Here is a 15,161-nt window from a genome sequence, read left to right as displayed (position 1 = left end):
CCTGTATGACATCACTGATATAATATAATAGTAATATAATGACATGTGATCACAGCCCCGCCCCCTGTATGACATCACTGATATAATATAATGATATGTGATCACAGCCCCGCCCCCTGTATGACATCATTGATGTGATATAATGACATGTGATCACAGCCCCGCCCCCTGTATGACATCACTGATATTTAATAGTAATATAATGACATGAGATCACAGCCCCGCCCCCTGTATGACATCATTGATGTAATATAATGACATGTGATCACAGCCCCGCCCCCTGTATGACATCACTGATATTTAATAGTAATATAATGACATGTGATCACAGCCCCGCCCCCTGTATGACATCACTGATATAATATAATAGTGTTGCATGGTGTGTACTTCCAGTTATTGTGTAACTACAACTCCCAGCAGGTCTGCTCCCCTCCATACAGAACGTCCCCCCTCTCTTTTGCACGTCACACGTCACTATTATCACTTTATTGTCTCCGGGCGTCTTTCTTACTCTTTACAGATAAGGATTTTTGTTCAGTATTTTCTTGCCATCTATAAATGTCAGTGAATGAGAAGTATATGCCTTTAGCGTCATCTGCTGACCATTATCAGGTACTGCACCCTGTGACACAGCCCTTCACTTTGCAGTTTTGTCTAAAGAATGTAAACAAAAATATCCGTCCTGGCCATGAAATCTGCGCCAATCATCTTTACAGCATGCGCTTAGGTTATTATGCTGCAAAGTATAAGGGGTTAATAATATAGTATTGTAACAGCTAGAGCACAACACGCTAAATGGTTTCAGTTTACACAAGTGGTCAGAAAAGATTGTTTAGTGTAATACACACTAAATGGCACAGAGTAATGTTACCTTCACACAGACCTCAGAGTAATGTTACCTTCACACAGACCTCAGAGTAATGTTACCCTCACACAGACCTCAGAGTAATGTTACCCTCACACAGACCTCAGAGTAATGTTACCCTCACACAGACCTCAGAGTAATGTTACCTTCACACTGACCTCAGAGTAATGTTACCTTCACACAGACCTCAGAGTAATGTTATCCTCACACAGACCTCAGAGTAATGTTATCCTCACACACACCTCAGAGTAATGTTACCCTCACACAGACCTCAGAGTAATGTTACCCTCACACAGACCTCAGAGTAATGGTACCTTCACACAGACCTCAGAGTAATGTTACCTTCACACAGACCTCAGAGTAATGTTACCTTCACACAGACCTCAGAGTAATGGTACCTTCACACAGATCTCAGAGTAATGTTACCTTCACACAGACCTCAGAGTAATGTTACCTTCACACAGACCTCAGAGTAATGTTACCTTCACACAGACCTCAGAGTAATGTTATCCTCACACAGACCTCAGAGTAATGTTACCTTCACACAGACCTCAGAGTAATGTTACCTTCACACAGACCTCAGAGTAATGTTACCCTCACACAGACCTCAGAGTAATGTTATCCTCACACAGACCTCAGAGTAATGTTATCCTCACACAGACCTCAGAGTAATGTTATCCTCACACAGACCTCAGAGTAATGTTACCCTCACACAGACCTCAGAGTAATGTTACCTTCACACAGACCTCAGAGTAATGTTACCTTCACACAGACCTCAGAGTAATGTTACCCTCACACAGACCTCAGAGTAATGTTACCCTCACACAGACCTCAGAGTAATGTTACCCTCACACAGACCTCAGAGTAATGTTACCCTCACCCAGGCCTCAGAGTAATGTCACCCTCACACAGACCTCAGAGTAATGTTACCCTCACACAGACCTCAGAGTAATGTTACCCTCACACACACCTCAGAGTAATGTTACCCTCAAACAGACCTCAGAGTAATGTTACCTTCACACAGACCTCAGAGTAATGTTACCTTCCCACAGACCTCAGAGTAATGTTACGTTCACACAGACCTCAGAGTAATGTTACCCTCACACAGACCTCAGAGTAATGTTACCCTCACATAGACCTCAGAGTAATGTTACCCTCACACACACCTCAGAGTAATGTTACCTTCACACAGACCTCAGAGTAATGTTACCCTCACACAGACCTCAGAGTAATGTTACCTTCACACAGACCTCAGAGTAATGTTACCCTCACACAGACCTCAGAGTAATGTTACCTTCACACACACCTCAGAGTAATGTTACCCTCACACAGACCTCAGAGTAATGTTACCTTCACACTGACCTCAGAGTAATGTTATCCTCACACAGACCTCAGAGTAATGTTACCCTCACACAGACCTCAGAGTAATGTTACCTTCACACACACCTCAGAGTAATGTTATCCTCACACAGACCTCAGAGTAATGTTACCTTCACACACACCTCAGAGTAATGTTACCTTCACACACACCTCAGAGTAATGTTACCTTCACACACACCTCAGAGTAATGTTACCTTCACACACACCTCAGAGTAATGTTACCTTCACACACACCTCAGAGTAATGTTACCTTCACACACACCTCAGAGTAATGTTACCTTCACACACACCTCAGAGTAATGTTACCTTCACACACACCTCAGAGTAATGTTACCTTCACACACACCTCAGAGTAATGTTACCTTCACACACACCTCAGAGTAATGTTACCCTCACACAGACCTCAGAGTAATGTTACCTTCACACTGACCTCAGAGTAATGTTATCCTCACACAGACCTCAGAGTAATGTTACCCTCACACAGACCTCAGAGTAATGTTACCTTCACACACACCTCAGAGTAATGTTATCCTCACACAGACCTCAGAGTAATGTTACCCTCACACACACCTCAGAGTAATGTTACCTTCACACACACCTCAGAGTAATGTTACCTTCACACACACCTCAGAGTAATGTTACCTTCACACACACCTCAGAGTAATGTTACCTTCACACAGACCTCAGAGTAATGTTACCTTCACACAGACCTCAGAGTAATGTTACCTTCACACAGACCTCAGAGTAATGTTACCCTCACACGCACCTCAGAGTAATGTTACCTTCACACAGACCTCAGAGTAATGTTACCTTCACACAGACCTCAGAGTAATGTTACCCTCACACACACCTCAGAGTAATGTTACCCTCACACACACCTCAGAGTAATGTTACCTTCACACAGACCTCAGAGTAATGTTACCTTCACACACACCTCAGAGTAATGTTACCTTCACACAGACCTCAGAGTAATGTTACCTTCACACAGACCTCAGAGTAATGTTACCTTCCCACACACCTCAGAGTAATGTTACCTTCACACAGACCTCAGAGTAATGTTACCCTCACACAGACCTCAGAGTAATGTTACCCTCACACAGACCTCAGAGTAATGTTATCCTCACACAGGCCTCAGAATAATGTTACCCTCACACAGACCTCAGAGTAATGTTACCTTCACACAGACCTCAGAGTAATGTTACCTTCACACAGACCTCAGAGTAATGTTACCTTCACACAGACCTCAGAGTAATGTTACCTTCACACAGACCTCAGAGTAATGTTACCCTCACACAGACCTCAGAGTAATGTTACCTTCACACACACCTCAGAGTAATGTTACCTTCACACAGACCTCAGAGTAATGTTACCCTCACACACACCTCAGAGTAATGTTACCTTCACACAGACCTCAGAGTAATGTTACCCTCACACAGACCTCAGAGTAATGTTACCCTCACACAGACCTCAGAGTAATGTTACCTTCACACAGACCTCAGAGTAATGTTACCTTCACACAGACCTCAGAGTAATCTTACCTTCACACAGACCTCAGAGTAATGTTACCCTCACACAGACCTCAGAGTAATGTTGCCCTCACACAGACCTCAGAGTAATGTTACCCTCACACACACCTCAGAGTAATGTTACCCTCACACACACCTCAGAGTAATGTTACCTTCACACACACCTCAGAGTAATGTTACCTTCACACAGACCTCAGAGTAATGTTACCTTCACACCGACCTCAGAGTAATGTTACCTTCACACAGACCTCAGAGTAATGTTACCCTCACACACACCTCAGAGTAATGTTACCCTCACACACACCTCAGAGTAATGTTACCTTCACACAGACCTCAGAGTAATGTTATCCTCAAACAGACCTCAGAGTAATGTTATCCTCAAACAGACCTCAGAGTAATGTTATCCTCACACAGACCTCAGAGTAATGTTATCCTCACACAGACCTCAGATAATGTTACCCTCACACAGACCTCAGAGTAATGTTACCCTCACACAGACCTCAGAGTAATGTTACCCACACACAGACCTCAGAGTAATGTTACCCTCACACAGACCTCAGAGTAATGTTACCTTCACACAGACCTCAGAGTAATGTTACCTTCACACAGACCTCAGAGTAATGTTACCTTCACACAGACCTCAGAGTAATGTTACCTTCACACAGACCTCAGAGTAATGTTACCCTCACACAGACCTCAGAGTAATGTTACCTTCACACACACCTCAGAGTAATGTTACCTTCACACAGACCTCAGAGTAATGTTACCCTCACACACACCTCAGAGTAATGTTACCTTCACACAGACCTCAGAGTAATGTTACCCTCACACAGACCTCAGAGTAATGTTACCCTCACACAGACCTCAGAGTAATGTTACCTTCACACAGACCTCAGAGTAATGTTACCTTCACACAGACCTCAGAGTAATCTTACCTTCACACAGACCTCAGAGTAATGTTACCCTCACACAGACCTCAGAGTAATGTTGCCCTCACACAGACCTCAGAGTAATGTTACCCTCACACACACCTCAGAGTAATGTTACCCTCACACACACCTCAGAGTAATGTTACCTTCACACACACCTCAGAGTAATGTTACCTTCACACAGACCTCAGAGTAATGTTACCTTCACACCGACCTCAGAGTAATGTTACCTTCACACAGACCTCAGAGTAATGTTACCCTCACACACACCTCAGAGTAATGTTACCCTCACACACACCTCAGAGTAATGTTACCTTCACACAGACCTCAGAGTAATGTTATCCTCAAACAGACCTCAGAGTAATGTTATCCTCACACAGACCTCAGAGTAATGTTATCCTCACACAGACCTCAGATAATGTTACCCTCACACAGACCTCAGAGTAATGTTACCCTCACACAGACCTCAGAGTAATGTTACCCACACACAGACCTCAGAGTAATGTTACCCTCACACAGACCTCAGAGTAATGTTACCCTCACACAGACCTCAGAGTACTGTTACCCTCACACAGACCTCAGAGTAATGTTACCCTCACACAGACCTCAGAGTAATGTTACCCTCACACAGACCTCAGAGTACTGTTACCCTCACACAGACCTCAGAGTAATGTTACCCTCACACAGACCTCAGAGTAATGTTACCCTCACACAGACCTCAGAGTAATGTTACCTTCACACAGACCTCAGAGTAATGTTACCCTCACACACACCTCAGAGTAATGTTACCTTCACACAGACCTCAGAGTAATGTTACCCTCACACAGACCTCAGAGTAATGTTACCCTCACACAGACCTCAGAGTAATGTTACCTTCACACAGACCTCAGAGTAATGTTACCTTCACACAGACCTCAGAGTAATGTTACCTTCACACAGACCTCAGAGTAATGTTACCTTCACACAGACCTCAGAGTAATGTTACCCTCACACAGACCTCAGAGTAATGTTGCCCTCACACAGACCTCAGAGTAATGTTACCCTCACACACACCTCAGAGTAATGTTACCCTCACACACACCTCAGAGTAATGTTACCCTCACACAGACCTCAGAGTAATGTTACCCTCACACAGACCTCAGAGTAATGTTATCCTCACACAGACCTCAGAGTAATGTTACCCTCACAAAGACCTCAGAGTAATGTTACCTTCACACACACCTCAGAGTAATGTTACCTTCACACAGACCTCAGAGTAATGTTACCCTCACACAGTCTTCAAAGTAATGTTACCCTCACACAGACCTCATAGTAATGTTACCCTCACACAGACCTCAGAGTAATGTTACCTTCACACAGACCTCAGAGTAATGTTACCTTCACACAGACCTCAGAGTAAGGTTACCCTCACACCGACCTCAGAGTAATGTTACCCTCACACAGGCCTCATAGTAATGTTACCCTCACACAGGCCTCATAGTAATGTTACCCTCACACAGGCCTCATACTAATGTTACCTTCACACAGACCTCAGAGTAATGTTACCCTAACACAGACCTCAGAGTAATGTTACCCTCACACAGACCTCATAGTAATGTTACCTTCACATATACCTCAGAGTAATGTTACCTTCCCATACACCTCAGAGTAATGTTACCTTCCCACAGACCTCAGAGTAATGTTACCTTCCCACACACCTCAGAGTAATGTTACCCTCACACAGACCTCAGAATAATGTTACCCTCACACAGACCTCATAGTAATGTTACCTTCACACCGACCTCAGAGTAATGTTACCTTCACACAGACCTCAGAGTAATGTTACCTTCACACACACCTCAAAGTAATGTTACCTTCCCACACACCGCAGAGTAATGTTACTCTCGCACAGACCTCAGAGTAATGTTACCTTCACACCAACCTCAGAGTAATGTTACCCTCACACAGACCTCAGAGTAATGTTACCCCCACACAGACCTCAGAGTAATGTTAACCTCACACAGACCTCATAGTAATGTTACCTTCACACCGACCTCAGAGTAATGTTACCTTCACACAGACCTCAGAGTAATGATACCCTCAAACAGTCATCAGAGTAATGTTACCCTCACACAGTCTTCAGAGTAATGTTACCCTCACACAGACCTCAGAGTAATATTACCCTCATACAGTCATCAGAGTAATGTTACCTTCACACAGACCTCAGAGTAATGTTACCATCACACAGATCTCAGAGTAATGTTACCTTCACACAGACCTCAGAGTAATGTTACCTTCACACAGACCTCAGAGTAGTTACCTTCCCACACACCTCAGAGTAATGTTACCCTCATACAAATCACAGAGTAATGTCACCTTCACACAGACCTCAGAGTAATGTTACCTTCACACAGACCCAAGAGTAAAGTTACCTTCACACAGTCCTCAGAGTAGTGTTACCTTCACACACACCTCAGAGTAATGTTACTTTCACACAGACCTCAGAGTAATGTTACCCTCACACATACCTCAGAGTTATGTTACCTTCACACACACCTCAGAGTAATGTTACCTTCCCACACACCTCAGAGTAATGTTACCCTCGCACAGACCTCAGAGTAATGTTACCTTCACACAGACCTCAGAGTAATGTTACCTTCACACCGACCTCAGAGTAATGTTACCCTCAAACAGACCTCATAGTAATGTTACCTTCACACCGACCTCAGAGTAATGTTACCCTCAAACAGACCTCATAGTAATGTTACCTTCACACACACCTCAGAATAATGTTACCCTCACACAGACCTCAGATTAATGTTACCCTCACACAGACCTCAGAGTAATGTTACCCTCACACAGACCTCAGAGTAATGTTACCCTCACACAGACCTCAGAGTAATGTTACCTTCACACAGACCTCATAGTAATGTTACCTTCACACTGACCTCAGAGTAATGTTACCTTCAAACAGACCTCAGAGTAATGTTACCTTTACACACACCTCAGAGTATTGTTACCTTCACACAGACCTAATAGTAATGTTACCTTCACACAGACCTCAGAGTAATGTTACCTTCACACAGACCTGAGTAATGTTACCTTCACACAGACCTGAGTAATGTTACCTTCACACAGACCTCAGAGTAATGTTACCCTCACACAGACCTCAGAGTAATGTTACCCTCACACAGACCTCAGAGTAATGTTACCTTCACACAGACCCAAGAGTAAAGTTACCTTCACACAGTCCTCAGAGTAGTGTTACCTTCACACACACCTCAGAGTAATGTTACCCTCACACAGACCTCAGAGTAATGTTACCCTCACACAGACCTCAGAGTAATGTTACCCTCACACATACCTCAGAGTTATGTTACCTTCACACACACCTCTGAGTAATGTTACCTTCCCACACACCTCAGAGTAATGTTACCCTCGCACAGACCTCAGAGTAATGTTACCTTCACACAGACCTCAGAGTAATGTTACCTTCACACTGACCTCAGAGTAATGTTACCCTCAAACAGACCTCATAGTAATGTTACCTTCACACAGACCTCAGAGTAATGTTACCCTCACACAGACCTCAGAGTAATGTTACCCTCACACAGACCTCAGAGTAATGTTACCTTCACACTGACCTCAGAGTAATGTTACCTTCAAACAGACCTCAGAGTAATGTTACCTTTACACACACCTCAGAGTATTGTTACCTTCACACAGACCTCAGAGTAATGTTACCTTCACACAGACCTCAGAGTAATGTTACCTTCCCACAGACCTCAGAGTAATGTTACCTTCCCACATACCTCAGAGTAATGTTACCCTCACACAGACCTCAGAGTAATGTTACCCTCACACAGACCTCAGAGTAATGTTACCTTCCCACACACCTCAGAGTAATGTTACCCTCACACAGACCTCAGAGTAATGTTACCTTCACACCGACCTCAGAGTAATGTTACCTTCACACAGACCTCAGCGTAATGTTACCTTCACACCGACCTCAGAGTAATGTTACCTTCACACAGACCTCAGAGTAATGTTACCTTCACACAGACCCAAGAGTAAAGTTACCTTCACACAGTCCTCAGAGTAGTGTTACCTTCACACACACCTCAGAGTAATGTTACTTTCACACAGACCTCAGAGTAATGTTACCCTCACACAGACCTCAGAGTAATGTTACCCTCACACACACCTCAGAGTAATGTTACCTTCACACAGACCTCAGAGTAATGTTATCCTCAAACAGACCTCAGAGTAATGTTATCCTCAAACAGACCTCAGAGTAATGTTATCCTCACACACACCTCAGAGTAATGTTATCCTCACACAGACCTCAGAGTAATGTTATCCTCACACAGACCTCAGATAATGTTACCCTCACACAGACCTCAGAGTAATGTTACCCTCACACAGACCTCAGAGTAATGTTACCCTCACACAGACCTCAGAGTAATGTTACCCTCACACAGACCTCAGAGTAATGTTACCCTCACACAGACCTCAGAGTACTGTTACCCTCACACAGACCTCAGAGTAATGTTACCCTCACACAGACCTCAGAGTAATGTTACCCTCACACAGACCTCAGAGTAATGTTACCTTCACACAGACCTCAGAGTAATGTTACCCTCACACACACCTCAGAGTAATGTTACCTTCACACAGACCTCAGAGTAATGTTACCCTCACACAGACCTCAGAGTAATGTTGCCCTCACACAGACCTCAGAGTAATGTTACCCTCACACACACCTCAGAGTAATGTTACCCTCACACACACCTCAGAGTAATGTTACCCTCACACAGACCTCAGAGTAATGTTACCCTCACACAGACCTCAGAATAATGTTATCCTCACACAGACCTCAGAGTAATGTTACCCTCACACAGACCTCAGAGTAATGTTACCCTCACACAGACCTCAGAATAATGTTATCCTCACACAGACCTCAGAGTAATGTTACCCTCACACAGACCTCAGAGTAATGTTACCTTCACACCGACCTCAGAGTAATGTTACCTTCACACAGACCTCAGAGTAATGTTACCTTCACACAGACCTCAGAGTAATGTTACCTTCCCACACACCTCAGAGTAATGTTACTCTCGCACAGACCTCAGAGTAATGTTACCTTCACACCGACCTCAGAGTAATGTTACCCTCACATAGATCTCAGAGTAATCTTACCTTCACACCGACCTCAGAGTAATGTTACCTTAAAAAAAGACCTCAGAGTAATGTTACCCCCACACAGACCTCAGAGTAATGTTACCCTCACACAGACCTCAGAGTAATGTTACCCTCACACAGACCTCAGAGTAATGTTACCCTCAAACAGTCATCAGAGTAATTTTACCCTCACACAGTCTTCAGAGTACTTTTCCCCTCACACAGACTTAATAGTAATGTTACCTTCACACAAACCTCAGAATAATGTTACCTTCACACAGCCCTCAGAGTAATGTTACCCTTACACAGACATCAGAGTAATGTTACCCTCACACAGACCTCAGAGTAATGTTACCTTCACACAGACCTCAGAGTAATGTTACCCTCATACAAACCTCAGAGTAATGTCACCTTCACACAGACCTCAGAGTAATGTTAGCTTCACACAGACCTCAGAGTAATGTTACCTTCACACAGACCTCAGAGTAATGTTACCCTCATACAAACCTCAGAGTAATGTCACCTTCACACAGACCTCAGAGTAATGTTAGCTTCACACAGACCTCAGAGTAATGTTACCATCACACAGACCTCCGAGTAATGTTACCTTCACACAGACCTCAGAGTAATGTTACCCTCATACAAACCTCAGAGTAATGTCACCTTCCCACACACCTCAGAATAATGTTACCCTCACACAGACCTCAGATTAATGTTACCCTCACACAGACCTCAGAGTAATGTTACCCTCACACAGACCTCAGAGTAATGTTACCCTCACACAGACCTCAGAGTAATGTTACCCTCACACAGACCTCAGAGTAATGTTACCCTCACACAGACCTCAGAGTAATGTTACCTTCACAACAACCTCAGAGTAATGTTACCCTCACACAGACCTCAGAGTAATGTTACCCTCACATAGACCTCAGAGTAATGTTACCCTCACACAGACCTCAGAGTAATGTTACCTTCACACAGTCCTCAGAGTAATGTTACCCTCAAACAGTCATCAGAGTAATTTTACCCTCACACAGTCTTCAGAGTAATGTTACCCTCACATAAACCTCAGAGTACTGTTCCCCTCACACAGACTTAATAGTAATGTTACTTTCACACAGACCTCAGAATAATGTTACCTTCACACAGCCCTCAGAGTAATGTTACCCTTACACAGACATCAGAGTAATGTTACCCTCACACAGACCTCAGAGTAATGTCACCTTCACACAGACCTCAGAGTAATGTTAGCTTCACACAGACCTCAGAGTAATGTTACCTTCACACAGACCTCAGAGTAATGTTACCCTCATACAAACCTCAGAGTAATGTCACCTTCACACAGACCTCAGAGTAATGTTAGCTTCACACAGACCTCAGAGTAATGTTACCATCACACAGACCTCAGAGTAATGTTACCTTCACACAGACCTCAGAGTAATGTTACCCTCATACAAACCTCAGAGTAATGTTACCCTCACACAGACCTCAGAGTAATGTTACCTTCACAACAACCTCAGAGTAATGTTACCCTCACACAGACCTCAGAGTAATGTTACCCTCACATAGACCTCAGAGTAATGTTACCCTCACACAGACCTCAGAGTAATGTTACCTTCACACAGTCCTCAGAGTAATGTTACCCTCAAACAGTCATCAGAGTAATTTTACCCTCACACAGTCTTCAGAGTAATGTTACCCTCACATAAACCTCAGAGTACTGTTCCCCTCACACAGACTTAATAGTAATGTTACTTTCACACAGACCTCAGAATAATGTTACCTTCACACAGCCCTCAGAGTAATGTTACCCTTACACAGACATCAGAGTAATGTTACCCTCACACAGACCTCAGAGTAATGTTACCTTCACACAGACCTCAGAGTAATGTTACCTTCACACAGACCTCAGAGTAATCTTACCCTCACACAGTCATCAGAGTAATGTTGCCCTCACACAGACCTCAGAGTAATGTTACCCTCACACAGACCTCAGAGTAATGCTACCTTCACACAGACCTCAGAGTAATGTTACCTTCACACAGACCTCAGAGTAATGTTACCATCACACAGACCTCAGAGTAATGTTATCCTCTCACAGACCTCAGAGTAATGTCACCTTCACACAGACCTCAGAGTAATGTTAGCTTCACACAGACCCAAGAGTAATGTTACCTTCACACAGTCCTCAGAGTAATGTTACCTTCACACACACACCTCAGAGTAATGTTACCCTCACACAGACCTCAGAGTAATGTTACCCTCACACAGACCTCAGAGTAATGTTACCTTCACACACACACCTCAGAGTAATGTTACCCTCACACAGACCTCAAAGTAATGTTACCCTCACACAGACCTCAGAGTAATGTTACTTTCACACAGGCCTCAGAGTAATGTTACCCTCACACAGACCTCAGAGTAATGTTACCCTCACACACACCTCAGAGTAATGTTACTTTCACACACACCTCAGAGTAATGTTACCTTCACACAGACCTCAGAGTAATGTTAGATACATCAGCTCTGCGGACAGTATGACACAAGGCAGGATTAGATACATCAGCTCTGCGGACAGTATGACACAAGGCAGGATTAGATACATCAGCTCTGCGGACAGTATGACACAAGGCAGGATTAGATACATCAGCTCTGCGGACAGGATGACAGAAGGCAGGATTAGATACATCAGATCTGTGGACAGTATGACAAGTCAGGATTAGATACGCAGTGATCCTCAGGCTGGTACAGTATGTGACTGTTGTGTTCCCTCCGGTATACGGCAGATTACTTCTAATTCCTGGACACTGAGGAAACACATAACACAATATACGAGGAGCGAAGAGCCGGGAACAGGCAGTGCCAGGGACATGTGCTCGGAGCCCACAGCGCCCACTCACCCTACACATATATATATATATATATATATATATACTGGGGAGCAGGGGGTAACCCCTTCATAACCAGAGTAATGTGCTCAGAGCCCACAGCACCCACTCACCCCACACATATATATATATATATATACTGAGGAGCAGGGGGTAACCCCTTCATAACCAGAGTAATGTGCTCAGAGCCCACAGCGCCCACTCACCCTACACACATATATATATATATATATATATATATATATATATATATATATATAGACTGGGGAGCTGGGGGTAACCCCTTCATAACCAGAATAATGTGCCCGGAGCCCACAGCGCCGACTCACCCTACACATATATATATATATATTTATATATATATATACTGGGGAGCAGGGGGTAACCCCTTCATAACCAGAGTAATGTGCTCAGAGCCCACAGCGCCCACTCACCCTACACATATATATATATATACTGGGGAGCAGGGGGTAACCCCTTCATAACCAGAGTAATGTGCTCAGAGCCCACAGCGCCCACTCACCCTACACATATATATATATATACTGGGGAGCAGGGGGTAACCCCTTCATAACCAGAGTAATGTGCCCGGAGCCCACAGCACCCACTCACCCCACGTATATATATATATATATATATATATATACTTGGGAGCAGGGTGTAACCCCTTCATAACCAGAGTAATGTGCCTGGAGCCCACAGCACCGACTCACCCTACACATATATATATATATATATATATATATATATATATATATATACTGGGGAACAGGGTGTAACCCCTTCATAACCAGAGTAATGTGCCCGGAGCCCACAGCACCCACTCACCCTACAAATATACATATATACTGGGCAGCAGGGGGTAACCCCTTCATAACCAAAGTAATGTGCTCGGAGCCCACAGCGCCCACTCACCCTACACATATATATATATATACTGGGGAGCAGGGGGTAACCCCTTCATAACCAGAGTAATGTGCCCGGAGCCCACAGCACCCACTCACCCCACATATATATATATATATATATACTTGGGAGCAGGGTGTAACCCCTTCATAACCAGAGTAATGTGCCCGGAGCCCACAGCACCGACTCACCCTACACACATATATATATATATATACTGGGGAACACGGTGTAACCCCTTCATAACCAGAGTAATGTGCTCGGAGCCCACAGCACCCACTCACCCTACACATATATATATATATATATATATATATACTGGGGAGCAGGGTGTAACCCCTTCATAACCAGAGTAATGTGCCCGGAGCCCACAGCACCCACTCACCCTACACATATATATATACTGGGGAGCAGGGTGTAACCCCTTCATAACCAGAGTAATGTGCTCGGAGCCCACAGCACCCACTCACCCTACACATATATATATATATATATACTGGGGAGCAGGGTGTAACCCCTTCATAACCAGAGTAATGTGCCCGGAGCCCACAGCACCCACTCACCCTACACATATATATATACTGGGGAGCAGGGTGTAACCCCTTCATAACCAGAGTAATGTGCCCGGAGCCCACAGCACCCACTCACCCTACACATATATATATATATATATATACACTGGGGAGCAGGGGGTAACCCCTTTATAACCAGAGTAATGTGCTCGGAGCCCACAGCACCCACTCACCCTACACATATATATATATATATACACTGGGGAGCAGGGTGTAACCCCTTCATAACCAGAGTAATGTGCCCGGAGCCTACACCACCCACTCACCCTACACATATATATATATACTGGGGAACAGGGGGTAACCCCTTCATAACCAGAGTAATGTGCTCGGAGCCCACAGCACCCACTCACCCTACACATATATATATATATATATACTGGGGAACACGGTGTAACCCCTTCATAACCAGAGTAATGTGCTCGGAGCCCACAGCACCCACTCACCCTACACACATATATATATACTTGGGAGCAGGGGGTAACCCCTTCATAACCAGAGTAATGTGCTCGGAGCCCACAGCACCCACTCACCCTACACATATATATATATACTTGGGAGCAGGGTGTAACCCCTTCATAACCAGAGTAATGTGCCCGGAGCCCACAGCACCCACTCACCCTACACATATATATATATACTTGGGAGCAGGGTGTAACCCCTTCATAACCAGAGTAATGTGCCCGGAGCCCACAGCACCCACTCACCCTACACATATATATATATACTTGGGAGCAGGGTGTAACCCCTTCATAACCAGAGTAATGTGCCCGGAGCCCACAGCACCGACTCACCCTACACATATATATATATATATATATATATATATATATACTTGGGAGCAGGGTGTAACCCCTTCATAACCAGAGTAATGTGCCCGGAGCCCACAGCGCCCACTCACCCTACACACATATATATATATACTTGGGAGCAGG

General features: G+C 44.3%; 1 protein-coding gene across 1 annotated transcript in view; it reads right to left on the bottom strand.

The window, feature by feature from the left end:
- The window catches only part of LOC130295684 (perilipin-2-like), a 71,547-nt gene that overhangs the window by 33,838 nt on the left and 22,548 nt on the right, over nucleotides 1-15,161 (bottom strand). The window lies entirely within an intron of this gene.

The sequence above is a fragment of the Hyla sarda genome, chromosome 11, assembly GCF_029499605.1.
Source record: "Hyla sarda isolate aHylSar1 chromosome 11, aHylSar1.hap1, whole genome shotgun sequence".
Classification (NCBI taxonomy): Eukaryota; Metazoa; Chordata; class Amphibia; order Anura; family Hylidae; genus Hyla; species Hyla sarda.
Note: the sequence above shows the minus strand (reverse complement) of the source record. Positions and strands in the feature narration are given on the sequence as shown.